The sequence below is a fragment of the Meriones unguiculatus genome, chromosome 16 (genome assembly GCF_030254825.1).
Source record: "Meriones unguiculatus strain TT.TT164.6M chromosome 16, Bangor_MerUng_6.1, whole genome shotgun sequence".
Lineage (NCBI taxonomy): Eukaryota > Metazoa > Chordata > Mammalia > Rodentia > Muridae > Meriones > Meriones unguiculatus.
In genome coordinates this window covers 5,321,148-5,335,116 of record NC_083363.1, presented here as the reverse complement: position 1 = coordinate 5,335,116, position 13,969 = coordinate 5,321,148, and positions in this window count along the sequence as shown.

Below are 13,969 nucleotides of genomic sequence, written 5' to 3'. Positions count from 1 at the left end.
ATTTCCTCACCAATGTGGAGACGTGCCAGGCCCACGCTGGCTTCTACCCCCGAGACTCCAGGCAAAGGGCTGGCCAGGTGACCTCAAGGCTTCTGGATGTACCCACCAATCCCTCCTTTGGGCCAGGTCTGGAAATCCAGCTAGTAAACAGCGCTTCTTTGTTGTTTCGATGCACGGTCTCACATGGCCCAACCTGCTAGACCGACGGATGACCAACTCTCCCTGTGGCTGAGGATGAACTTGAACTCCTCATCCTCCCGCCTCCACCCACCAAGGATATGAAGTGTGCAGTCGCCGGCTCCGGTGTTTGTGTGTGTGTGAACAAGCTGTGTGCTCTCTCGGTACAGGACCTGTGTGGTCAAACATCAATTTGCTGGGGGGGGGGGAATGGGTTCTCCCACTAGCAAACTCCAGAGAGCGTGGTTTCCCGCTGGCCACAAACTCCTTTCCTGCTCCTCCTGCCTCAGCCCCATCCCCAAACCCCCTGGAGTGCTGGGAAGACAGGCAGATGCCCCCGTGAGGGCTCTTGCCACGCACTATCTGCAGAGTCTGGTTTTGTCCCCAACACAGATGGCCAGATTCTGGGTCACGGCGCCCCCTTGTTCTGAAGCTAAGGACTCAGGTCCCCTTTGGGGGCTTGGCCTTAGATATGAGTGTTTGAAGCCCCTCCCCAACCCAGCTGTAGCAAAGCTTCTCCGTGCATGAGTCTGCGGTGGGCGGCCCCCTGATCCCCAAAGAGAAGGCCATGTCGCCTCTAGAAGGCAGAGCAAATAGCAGCCACAGTGGAGTTCCTATGTGCCCGTGTGTGCCCTCTCTCCATCCCCTCGGCCATCCTCACCCATGACCATCTGGGGTGTAGGGGAGATACTAAAATCGAGCTCTGCGTCCCCGCTAGGAAGCCCAGTCCCGACACGGCTGGGCTTTCACGGGGAATGGTGGCGTGGCCCACACGGGGAGGGAACTAAAAGGCTGACAGGATCCGGGCTGCTGGGTGCAGGACGAGAGAGCGGAGCACTGGAAGCCGAGGCAGGTAGGGACCCCCACAGCGTGGCGTCTTCCAAGGTGACAGGTCTGCAGAGGTCCCCCGGGCCGCCCCCACCCCCGGCCTGCGGTTTTCCTCAGCAGGGAAGTGGTGGCGGATTCCCAGAAGCCCCACTAAGACTTTCCTGTCAGGGGAGTCCAACTTCCTCCTTCTGGGGAAAGGGAAGTGGTAGAGTTTCTCCTAAGCGTTTTCAGTTTCATTCTAAGAAACTCGAGTGTTGAAGGAAGAGAAGTTTGACTGCAGGGGTTTTCCCAGCTGGGCTCTACCCGAAGCTCATCTGCTGGGGCCTGTTGGCGGGCCCTGGCACAAGAGGAAACGAGCCGTGCTCCCTGGGGCCCTTCCGGATCCTCTGGGGCCTTTCCCGGGTCCCTCCAACACACTTGTCCTACCCTGTCTCGGCTGGACCCTCAAAGCCAAAATCAGAGTGCCTGTCCCTCTGGGCTCTGCTGAGGACAGAAAAATCTCATCAAAGCAAGGACCTGACGGGTGACTTCCTGTAGATTCTGGGCCTGGCTCTGAGCCACCCATGACAGGAGAACTCAGGTATCTGCTCTTCCCACCTCTGTTCTTATTAATTAACTTTTGAGACGAGGTCTGCGTTAGCCTCAGATTCACTATGGCGCGGCCAAGGATGAGGCCGCAGCCCTGACCCCCAGCCTTCGGCCTTTTTAAGTGCCAGGTCAGGGGCACAGGCCGCCGCACCTGTTTTTCACTCCAGGACCTTGTGAGATCTCACCTGGCAACAACTCACACCAGCCACTGTCGACTGGGGGGTGCCAACCGTGTGCCAAGCGCTTCCAGCCGCTTCCCTCCCACAGCGCCCACGGCGTGTCCGTGAAGGCAGGTAACAGTCATTCTCTCCTCCACAGCCAGGAGCCCGTCCTTGGGAGGAGGGGGCAGGCCTAGCTCTCCGCTACCCTGCGCTTGCAAGCCAGCTGTGGAGAGGCAGCCGGCGCTCCAGCTGTGGACAGCCTCCGAGCCCTGGAGACTGTCCCCACCCCCACCCCCAAGGCACTGAGACCTGTCACTTTTTCTGTTTTCATCCCACGAGGACATTATTTTGGGGTTTCTGCTATGCCAACATATGTTTTGATGACAGCCGGGGATTCCCCGAGAGCCACGACGCAGTTTCCCTTCAAAAACATTTGCCTGAAGGTCACAGCAGCTGTGTGACTCACGCTGGTGAGCAGTGAGAGGGCGCTCGGCTGTGGCGGTGGGGGGGGGGGGGTGTTAAACCTGAATTTCGGATCAACAGCTCTGGGGACATCTTAGGCCACAAGCACCGTGCTTTGCCTTTTTGGAACCCGTGCTTAGCTAATGCGCAGTTTTGTTTTTAAAGCGGGCAATCCTTTGCGAGGAACAGGAATTCTCCCACTCCCCGACCCCCGGGCTTCCTCAGGCTCCGGGTGGAGGCTCCTGCTCCCAGACCTTTCTCTGAGCCATTCCAGGAGCTCAGGTTCTAGCCCTGCTTCGCAATCTCGGGCCTGGCTTGGGAGCTCAGAAGCCACCTCTCCTCCTTCGGGCTTCAGGAGGTTTAGCTCCACAACAGGAGGGGTCTAGGACCGTGGACTGAGATCCCTCAGACCTGAGGGTTTTCTCTGGCCCGGTGGGAAGCCAGCTGGAAGTTACCCTCCCACCCCCCTGTGGCCCCACAGATTGGGGTGTTGCCACACTGATCCCTGTATACATTGGTGGGGTTCCCCCTCCAGGATATACCGGGACTTCCCTAGAAGAACCATAAAGGACACCCCACAACTGAATCTGTGGTCACAACGCCCCAGGCCACGGACGGGGTTTCAGAGGTCCACAGCCTCCGCGAGGGAGGGACGGGTCTTCGTTCCGAATTAGAAAAGTACACGGGTACGTGTTTTAGCCGCTCTAGTTGGCGGTGTGGACCTGGGAGAGCGGACCCTAAAAACAAAACAACACATCAAGGTGCTCTAAAGTCTCAGGCAGCAGCCAGCTTTGGGCAGAGCTGCAGACCATTTATACCCTGAGGGTTGAGCGTCACGTGAGTTAAGGGTCCAATCACAAGGCGAAGCCACAGGTGGCGGGCAACGTGCCCTCGTGCGTGCGTGCGTGCGTGCGGCCTGCCTACGCGCGCACGCAGAAATGGCTTTCCATAGAGGCATGTAAACAAACAGCAGCCAGCTGCACAGAATGACCAGAAGTAAACTCGCTCCATCTGCTACACCTGGGAGGGGCACAGAAGCGCGATCCGAGAGCAATTCTGCTTTTGAAGAAAGCGAGTTTGAAGAACCTGAGTTTTTCTCCCGCAAGCCCTGAGAATTTCCCTAGCACGATTCCAGTCTCGGACCGTGTTCGGGCTGGTGAGAATGGAGTTGTTAAATGGCCATCCAATGTTAGCTGCTCAATTAGGAGTCAGCACGGCTATGCAAATGATGGGCAAGGTGCATTTGAATACAGGGCCCTTGGGTGGCAAGAGAGCTCAGGCCCTTTTCACATCCCTGGCAGCTATTCGGGGAATCTGGGGACCAACCTTCTCCTAGGACTGATGATGACCAGGCGTGAGGGGGTGACCCTCAGCTGCAGGGATCTCTGAGCCGAGAGGCAGGAAGGCCCTCCGAGAGAGTGTCACACAGACCAAAAGCAGATCCCACACAGTCGCTCCAGAGGGCCTGGCGAACCTGGCAGGGGCCCGAGGGACAGGTACAGTCCCACTCAGGATATGAGCGCTAGGTCCTGGGTATGCCTAACCGGCTAGGGTAACAGGTGGGCCTTTTAGGCTTCTGCCTGCTGAGTCAGACACTCACTTGAAACCTTTGGGGGAATTGCCCAGGGACCTGGGGGACCCAAGCCCCCATAATCGCCGTCATCACAGACCTCCATGACCAACAGAGGGCCTCCCTCTTTGCTTTGTTTCGGACAGTGAACATTCAGTCTTCTTCAAGATAGAAATGAAAGCGCCTCTAAGAAATCTGCTGTCCAGATTATTTTGTTTAAACACGGAGTCTCCTCCAGCCCAGACTGCCCTATAGAGGGTAGCTCAGGAGGAGTCCGAACAATTTACCCGCAGGAGTTTCTTCTCTTTTTCAAAGGGTTGACAACAAGAGCCTTTACCTGATGAGCCATTTTGCTGGCTGATGAATGCTTAAATTTTTAGTATTTGCATTTTTCTTTTTTTAAACAAAAGAGAACATGCTTACTGTTAAAAGAAAAGAAACCAAAAATGGAGAGAGGCCGGAGAGGAGGAAGCCTCCCTTGGTTTCTGATGTCTTATCTGCAAATGTCTCCCTCTTCACCTCCATCTCTGTGGATGGAATTCAACCGACTTCAAAGATAAGATTACAGGCTCTTTCACAACCTCTGGCCCGCTCCTCAGTTGCGTTAGCTTTGAAGAACATGATATGGCTTTCTGTGGAGCCATGCGCCTTGGCGGCAGAGCTGAATGCCAAGGCAGGACCAGCTCGCCTATTTCCTACCCACTCGCCACAACCGCAGGACTGGCTTCTGACTCACTAAGTAGCCAAGGGTGACCTTGAACCACTTCAACTCCTGCTTCTCCAGTGCTGGGATTACAGGTGTTTGACAGTCTGAATGACAACCAGCATCTTTTCTTTGAGACAGGCTGACCTCAAACATATGGCGGGCCTCCTGCCTCAGTTTCCTCAGTGCTAGGGTTACAAGCATGAACCAACATGCCCGGCTCAAGTCCACATGGCTCTCTGTCCCTGCCCCCTCTTACCAGGTGTTGGATGAAACTTGTGCGACAGGCTTTGTCCAAATCTTCGCTGAGATTGATTTGCTTAGACTCCTAGGAGTGGAATTTCTGGGTTGAAGAGAAAGCACCATTAACATATTTTAACTTCATTTAACTTATTGGGGAAGGGGGTTTAAAAGATTTAGTTTTGGTTTCCTTTTCTCTGTGTAGCCCCTGGCTGTGCTGGAAGTCACTCTCTAGACCAGGTTAGCCTTGAACTCGCAGATCTGCTTGCCTCTGCCTCCTGAGTGCTGGGATTAAAGGTGTAAACCACCAGCTTGTCTTCCTCCCACCCCCGACAGGGTTTCTCTGTGTAGCCCTGGCTGCCCTAGACTTTGTAGAGCAGGCTGGCCTGGGACTCACAGAGTTCCCCCTGCCTCTGCCTCCCTGAGTGTTGGGATTCCCACCATCCCCAGCTCAGCGTGCTCGAGAGACGTTATACCCATGCGCTTCCTCGTGGGTCTGAGCAGTGGGTATATGGGTAGCAGTGTGTATCAGTTACCTGCTGCTTTGTAACTAAACACCCCGAAGCTTAGTGACTTACAGCAGGAGCTGGTGACTGGACAGTTCCTCTGCTGGTTACATGAGTGAGTCTGCGAGGCTGCTGGGGGCTTGGCGGGGTCGGATGGCCTACAAAGGCCGCGATGCCCGGGCGCTGCGCTCAGTGGTCCTTAGGGCTGACGGAGTTTCAAAAGAGCAAAATGCAAAAGCTTGGGCCATCACTTGTGGCCCCTCTTACTGGTCAAAGCCAATGACAAGGGGCCCAGTCCGAGGGAGGATGAAACCATCCCCCGCGAGATTCCAGCAACCGGGTCACATGGCAAAGGGCACAGGGGTGCCACTCTCCTGGGAGCCCCTGCGGTCACAAGTCTCCCTAAGGACATGTGCAAAGCCTGCGGGGTACATCCGCCCCACGCTGACGCAGCACGCCCCACGCTGGCAGAGCATGCCCCACGCTGACTCAGCACGCCCACGCTGACGCAGAACGCCCCACACTGGCAGAGCATGCCCCACGCTGACGCAGCACGCCCCACGCTGACTCAGAACGCCCCACGCTGGCAGAGCACGCCCCACGCTGACTCAGCACGCCCCACGCTGACGCAGCACGCCCCGCACATGCCCTGGCTGCGACCTCACACACTCAGCAGTAACTCCGGTGTCTTCCTGCTGGCTCCTCGCCCCATTCCTTGCCCTGCTTGGCAGCCCAGCCTGCTGGCAGGCTCTGGCTCCGACTTTGCTGACGCCTGCCTTGGAGGATGTGATTTGGACCCTCCATGCTCAACCCACCAACTCCCAGGCCCGAATCCGATTCCCAGAACCCACAGCCCGAGCCCCAGCCCTCGGCTTCCCTCTGGCAAGCTGACCTGCCCTCCCCAAAGAGGAGGCCCCAGTGGCACCAGCGTGCTGGCACCAATTTCCCAGGAAAAGAGCACAATGCGCTTTTTGTATGGTTTGGGTCTTTCTTTTTTGTTCTTTCTTCTCTTTTTCCTTATTCCTCAATGCTGAGAACTAAACTCTGGGCTTCGCACATGTGAGGCAAGCTCGCTGCCCCTGACCTATATCTCCAGCCCTTGCTTCCTCTTTTTAAATTTGTTTGTTTGTTTTGAGATGGGGGTCTCACTGTGCAGCTCTGGCTAGCCTGAAGCTCAATATGTGGAGCAGGCTGGCCTCGAACTCACAGAGATCCACCTTCTTCTGCCTCCTAATTGCCGCGATTAAAAGTGTGGGTCAGCACGCTGTGGGTCTACATATATTTGTAAGTAGGTGTATAGCTCACTTGTATGTATAATTGATTATTTGGGAATTTCATAGATGCCTAGAGTGTTTTGTCTGTCTTTGCCTTTTTAAGACAGGCTCTTGTGTAGCCCAGATCAACCCTGCGCTTCCAAGCCTTCGGCTCCCACCTCCCAAGCGCTGGGATCATGGTCCTGAGCCAACCAGAGAATAAAATGCATTAAAAATATAAAAAAGCATGTATTATATAATATAAAATAAATTACATATAACATATTTACAACATATATAAAAAGCAATCTTCTTAGATTATTGCATGTTGGCAGAGACCATGTGGCCTCATTTTATTCTCTTCTTTTTTTTTTAAAGATTTATTTATACATTCTGCCTGCATGTGTGCCTGTACACCAGAAGAGGTCATGAGATTTTATTACAGATGGTTGTGAGCCACCATGTGGTTGCTGGGAACTGAACTCAGGTCCTCTGGAAGAGCAGCCAGTGCCCTTAACCTCTGAGCCATCTCTCCAGCCCTATTCTGTCCTTTTTTGTATGTGTGTAGGGGTGTGTGTTTTTGTGCACATGTGTGCGGGTGCATTAACATGTATGTGCAGTGTGCCCGTGAGAGCCAGAAGACAAGCCAGGGTATTGTTCCTCGGAAGCCATCCACATTGATGTAGTCTGGATTCGACCAGGCAGGCTGACCAGAGAGCCCAGGAGCGCTGCCTCCCCAGCGCTGGGATTGCAGGTGTGCCGTCACAGAGTGAACTCAGGTAGCTCAGGTCCTCATGTATGCACCAGAAGCTCTGCCTGGAAAAAATATTCCATGACAAAGCTAAAATATTTAGCCAAAGCTAAATATTTCATGACAACCCAGTCTTGAGCTCCTGGGTTTTCTCCCCAGCCTCTGCATCCCTTCCTCCTTTAAAATCCCAACTAATCAATCAGCCAGGCAAGGCAGGACACGCCTGTGATCCCAGCACTCAGGGAGGCAGAGGCAAGTGGATCTCTGTGAGTTCAAGGTCTGTAAATCCAGTCTGGGATACCCAAGGCTACAAAGAGAAACCCTGTCTCTAGGGGAGAAAAAAACAAAACAACAACAATAACAATCAGTCGATTACTTATTTTGAGACAATGTCTCACTGTGTATGGCTGGCTAGACTGGAATTTGCTGCTCAGGTCAGGCTAGCTCACAGACAATTCACCTGCCTCTGCCTCCCGAGTGCTAGTGCTGAGATTAGAGGTGTGCGCCACCTTGTCCAGTCTCCTGTTCTTGAGTCTGGCTCGCTTCTATCCCTGGAGGTCAGAAAGGACCTTCAACCTCTATCCTCCTCCTGCGTCCCCACACCCAGTTTTTAGAGGGCTGGGGATCAAAGCCAGGCGTCTTGGTGTGCAGACTTCACCTCACTGAGGCCGGGCCCCTCTTGCTGGGGCTGGGTACACAGACCATGGGGCCCCAGCTCAGCACAGCCTTTGTTGTCAGAGAAAAGGAAGGGGCAGCGGTGAGGAGTCCAATGGGGGTCACTGGGGAAAGTGGGTGAGGAGAAAGAGGCAGGGCTTGGCCCAGAGTACCCCGCTGTCATCCCGGTACATGGGGGTGGAGGTGAGAGGATCAGGAGTTCAGGGGTGTCCTTGGCTACAGACTGGGCTGTATGGCCTCAACACATCAGAAAAAAAATGTCTGGTGGTGTAGCTCAGTCGGTGGAGGCTTCCTTCCCCAGCTCTGCGTGGACTGGGTATGCGGCACATGCTACAATCCCAGCCCTTCAGAGGCTGAAGCAGGAGAATTTGACGTTCAAGATCGTCCTCTGCTACACGAACGTTCCAGGCCAGCTGGGGCTGCTACCAACCGCGACCAAAAAACCCAGGCGTCGGGCCCGAGAGACCGTTCATCGGCCAAGAAGGCTCGCTGCTTCTCCAGAGGTCCAGAGCTTGGTTCCTCACAGTCACATCGAGCAGCTCACAGCCCTCCGGAACAGCTGCAGAGCATCCGAGGCCTGATCCTGGCCTCCCCTGGCACTTACAGGCAGGTGCACATGTGCACCCATGCATGCACGGATGCACGGATGTACAAATGCACACAGGAATGAACACACATTCACACAAAGAAATAAAACTAAAATCTTAAAACAAAACAAAACAAACAAACAAAAAACTAACAGGGGCTGCAGAGATGGCTCAGTGTTAGTTAAAAGCACTGACTGCTCTTCCAGAAGACCCGGGTTCAATTCCCAGAGCCCACATGGCAGCTCACAAGTGTCTGTAACTCCTGTTCCGGGGAATCCGAAGCCCTCACACAGACATACATGCACTCAAACACCAATGCACAGAAAATAAGTAATGATAAACACAGAAACAGAGAGAGCCAAGGGTGGAGAAGCTGCAGCAGGCCCTGCCCAGCTCCCAACCAGGCAACAAACATGGGGTGACCCAGAGGCCAGGGTTGGGTCAGGGGCAGAGGTGGAATCTTCTCGTCCCACCTTGGCCTTCAGCCTCCAAGAGTTTCACATCTGCCAAGGCCTGCATCCAGCTGGCAGCCGGCCAGGGGTGTGTGGAAAACAGGAGGGCAGGAGAGGACAGGGCATGGTGTCTTGGCCACCCAAGGGCTTAGTGGGGTCCAGGTAAGCTCAGGCCGTGGCTGACGACTTCCTGGGCCTCCCAAGAGAGCCCCCTCCGTGTCCTGGTCCTGTCCTGCCTCCTGTGTGTGTCCGTGATGGTTTGCCTTCGGCCCTTGGATGGGGGCTGGGGGTCAGAGGGACTGATTTGCCAATGTTCTTGTTTGCTAATTCCCGTGGTGTAACAGCACCCACGGGGGTCAGGGACAAAGGCTGCCCCAGGGGAGGGCCAAGCATGTGAGAGGTGAGGGCAAAAGGGTGAGGTCATGAGAGGTTGGGGGAGGGGGCTTTGTTCTGGTTCCCCGGTCTCTCTGTGACCTCAAATACATCGTTTCACCCCCTAACCTCTGGACACGCAGCAGACGGAGGGCGCCCGCCACACGGTGGGCCAGAAGGCGCAGCAGCCTAGAGCGTGCGAGGATTTCCTCTGTCACCTTTCCGCTCTTCAGACAGGGTTTCTCAGTGCAGCCCTGGCCATCGAGGGACTCTCTTTGTAGACCAGGCTGGCCTGCCTCTGCCTCTCAAGGGCTGGGATTAAAGGCGTGCGCCAGCACCTCCAAGTGTGTGCAGAGCAGGGATTTCTGTTTCCTTTCTCCTGCCTTCCTCCCTTTCCCTCATTCTTCCCATGTTGCTTTAAAGATGTCTTTAGCCACGTTTGTTTACCTGTGTGTGTGTGTGTGTGTGTGTGTGTGTGTGTGTGTGCGCGCGCGCGCGCGCGCGCATGCGCATGCCTGTGAACGCATACCATGGAAGTGCAGGCCCCTGGAGATCAGAAGAGGGCCCCAAGTCCCTTGTGAGCCACCCAATATGTGCTGGAAAGCAAACCCCAGTCCTCTGAAAGGGTAGCAAATGCCCTTTCCCACAGAGCCGCCTCCACAGCCAGCCCCTTGCTGTTTTGAGTTAGGCTCTAGTGTATAGGCCTAGTGTATTGGCTCCAAACTAGCTATTTTGGCCAATTGATTGACTCCTCCGCTCCTGATGCCCCTGCCTCTACCTCTGTCCTGTTGGGATTAAAGGCGTGTGCCACCATGCCCGGTGTCCCCGGGATCAAATGCAAGGTCCCACGAGCACGCTAGGCGAACATTCAGTATCACGTCTCGGCCGGGACACAGTATTTTCAAGCCCTTGGCTCTTTGTTAACCCCTGGGAACCAGTGCTGAATTAAAGAGTGGGCTGGGGGGGGGGCTGACGGACATGGAAGCCCCGTGCAGTCAGTGGGGTGACAGCAGCAGTGAGTGAATACAAGGCCATAGTCACAGGGCCACACCAATCATTCTGCCACCGCCCGGTCTCCAGTGAGGACAGACCTCATGCCTGGCCGGGCAGCCCAGGACCCTTGCCCTCCGAAAAACCTGCACTTATGGTTTCAGAGACAAACACTAGGCCGACAAACGGGGAACAGACTAAACAGGACTAACGTTGGGGTGACAGTGACAGAAGCAAAGTCAAAGGGCAGCGGGGGAAAGGGTGCTAGGAAGGCAGTCAGGAGCCTCTCAGAAGAAGGCTATCTTCTGAGAGGTGACGGGGGTGGGAGGTGCAGATGCCAAAGGGCCTGGTGGCCCACCAAGAAGGCAGTCCATCAGAAAAATGGGTCCCTAACTCCATGCCACCGCTGCCACCGCCAAGAATCAGCTCCTTACCCACTTGTCTTGGTTCCCTTCCTAGTGCTGTGACAAGCATCTTATAGAAGGAAGGGCTTGTCTGGGATCCCGGTTTCAGAGGGTTAAAAGTCCGTCACCGTCACTGTTATAGCCAAGAAGCATGTCAGCAGGCGGGCAAGGAGGAAGATGAGAGCTCACACCTCTGACAAAAAAAAGAGCGGGTGTGAACTGGGCGCGGCAGGAGGCTTCTGAGACCTCAAGGGTCGTGCCCAGGGACACACTTCCTCCAGCAAGGCTATACCGTCTAATCCTTCCCAGTGTCACCAACTGAGGACCAAGTATTCAAATGCCCGGCCTGTGGGAGGCATCTCATTTAAACCGCAACAGCACCGTTTCAGAATTAGAAGGATCTGTGTGACCAGGATGGTATAATTAGCTCTGATACCTGGGGGACCGAGGCTGGTGGATCTCTGAGTTCAAAGCCAGCCTGATATACACAGGGAGTTCCAGGCTACATGGTGTGTCCCTGTCTAAAAAGAAAAGGAAAGGAGGAGGAGGAGGAAGAAGAAGAAAGAAGGAAGAAAGAGGAGGAGGAAGAGGAGAAGGAAGAGGAGGGGGAGAAGGAAAGGATTTGTGCAGAGACTGGCCATCAAGCGACAGGTCAGTTAAGGCCAGAGCAGGTTAAGCCAGGCTTAGAGTGGCAAGGCAGCTTGGCGGAGCGTGAAAGAGAGTGAGCAAGAGCGCCCCCTGGAGTCCACGTTGAAGGGGGACGCCGTGGCTTGGGGCCAGGATGATTCTGAGAATGTGATGGTTGGGCTCAGTTGGCGGACGGCTAGCTGCCTGACAGACAGGATCCCCGGATCCAGCCCTGCATAGAACGGGGCAGGGAGAGGCCGGAGGGTCATTACTCTAAGATCATTGCCTTCACGAACGGCCTGGGCACATGAGCTGTCTGAAAAGGGAGGACTTGGGTTTGGTTCCCAGCACCCACATCGGCTCACAGCAACCTATAACCGGGGGTCTAGGGGATCCAGAGTCCTCTTCTGGCCTTTTCCAAACACGCATGCACACACTGCACACACACCCACATCTAAAAATTAATAAAACCTTAAATAAAAAGCTGACTGCCTGTCAGGCTAAGTACAGATTCATTCAGTAGCTACTCCCCCCACCCCCCAGCCTCAGGGATGTGGGACCAGTCTGAGGTAACCTGACCCAGTGTGGAGATGTGTCTTGCCCAAGAGGACACCGGCAGTAGGTGCCAGGGCTAAAATGGGGGATGAGGCCGGGACTGGACACTAACCCCTGGGAGATGCTGCCCCCTGGTGTTGAGTCGGAAACGGTCAGTCATTGAGTGGTCTTAGACAAATCATTCTACGTTTCTCGGCCCCTCCTAGTTCATCTGAATCCCCGAGTATCGCTGTTGGACGCCAATCACGGCCGGACAGTCTAATTCACCAGCTGCCCAAGCAATGACGTGGAAACCTTATATTAATATGAAAGTTTGGCCCCGGGCGCGGTGGCACACCCCTGTAATCCCAGCCCTTGGGAGGCAGAGGCAGGCGTATCTCTATGAGTTCAAGGACAGCCTGGTCTACAGAGGGAGTCTAGGACAGCCAATGCTACACGGAGAAACCCTGTCTTGAAAAAAAGAAAGAAAGAAAGAAAGTTTGACAACTAGAGTGTATAACTTAAATTAACCCGTTTATACTAACCTGCCTTCTGCCTCATTACCTTCTGCTCATTACCTCTCCTCAGCACCAGCATTACTTTCTTCCTCTGCATCTGGCGGGCAAGTCCTGTCCCCCCTCTCCTACCCGCACACCTCATTCTTTCCCAGCACTCCTATTTCTCCCTGGAAGTCCCTCCTATCTTTGCCATAGCGCGGTCAGGTCTTTATTAAACCAATTGGAAGGTGATGGAGAAGATGTTTACAAAACACAGACAGGTGGTGCTTCATAGAAATAACAATACCAGAGTCTGGACACTGCTCTCCATTACGGAAATCGGCATTTGCATGACACAAGGACAACCTTTACACAGAGCACAGAAGGCTCACCCCAATGCGTGGGTGCTCAGACTGGTGTCCACAGGGAGATTTGGAGCTGAGGGTGTGGCTCTGGCTGGAAAGATGTTGTGCTGGCAACACCGTGAGATCAGGTCAAGAGGAAAAGGGAGAATGGACCAGAAGGTCCTCAGAGCCCCGAGCGCCGCAGTGGCAGGGTCTGGCCCCTGGGCTGAAGAATAATGTCCTGGAGGGGACGTCAGGAGAGGCAAGCTTTGTCCAGGCACTGGCATGTGTTCATCAAGGTCCCCTGGGATGCTGGGGACTGAACCCAGATCCTCAGAAAAAGAAGCCAGTGCTCTCAACTGTGGAGCCATCTCTCCAGTCCTAAGATTGTGTGTGTGCGTGTGTGCGCGCGCGCATGAGTGCGCGAGTCTAGAAGAGGGCTCTGGATTCTCTAAAGCTGTAGTTACAGACACCTAGCAGTTGTGAGCTGCCTGCGTGGGCTCTGGGATCCAAACCCTGGTCCTCTGCGAGAGCAGAAAATGCCCTTCACTGCTGGGGCATCTCTCCAGCCCCCAGATCAGTTCTTAAACATTAACATAAAGGTGTCCCACTGCAGCGTCCCTGCATCCATTTTTGTTATTTTTCCTTCCTCTGCTCCTTCCTCCTCCTACTTACCCCTTTTTTGTTTTCATATCTCATGTGCTCACTACCTAATCTTCCCCTTACGGTTCCCCTTCTTGTTTCATGACCTGTGTTCCCCTACGAAAATACATACGCATACATTTAAAGTCAGGGTCCCATGAACGAGGGAGAACACGGCTGTGCTTGTCTTTCCAGGCCTGGCTCATTTTTTCTTAATGCCATAACTTTCACCCATTTTTTTGCAAATGTCATGACTTCACTCTTCTGCATAAAATTCCACTGTGCGTATGTAACGCACTTTTCTTTGCCATTCATCTGTTGATGAACACTTGGAGGCTCTGCTCTCTGTGACACAGACGGCATGGCAGTGAACTCGGGCGTGCAGGTGCCTCTGTGGAGTGCCGAGTTAGAGTCCTGGCATGTGGCCAGGGCCATACAGTAGTTCTATTTTCAATGTTTGAGGAACTTTTTTTTTTTTGACAGGTTTTCTCTGTGTAGCTCTGGCTGTCCCAGAACTCACTCTGTAGACCAGGCTGGCCTCGAACTCACAGAGATCCGCCAGCCTCCGGGATTAAAGGAGTGTGCCACCCCGCCCTGCTGGTTTGA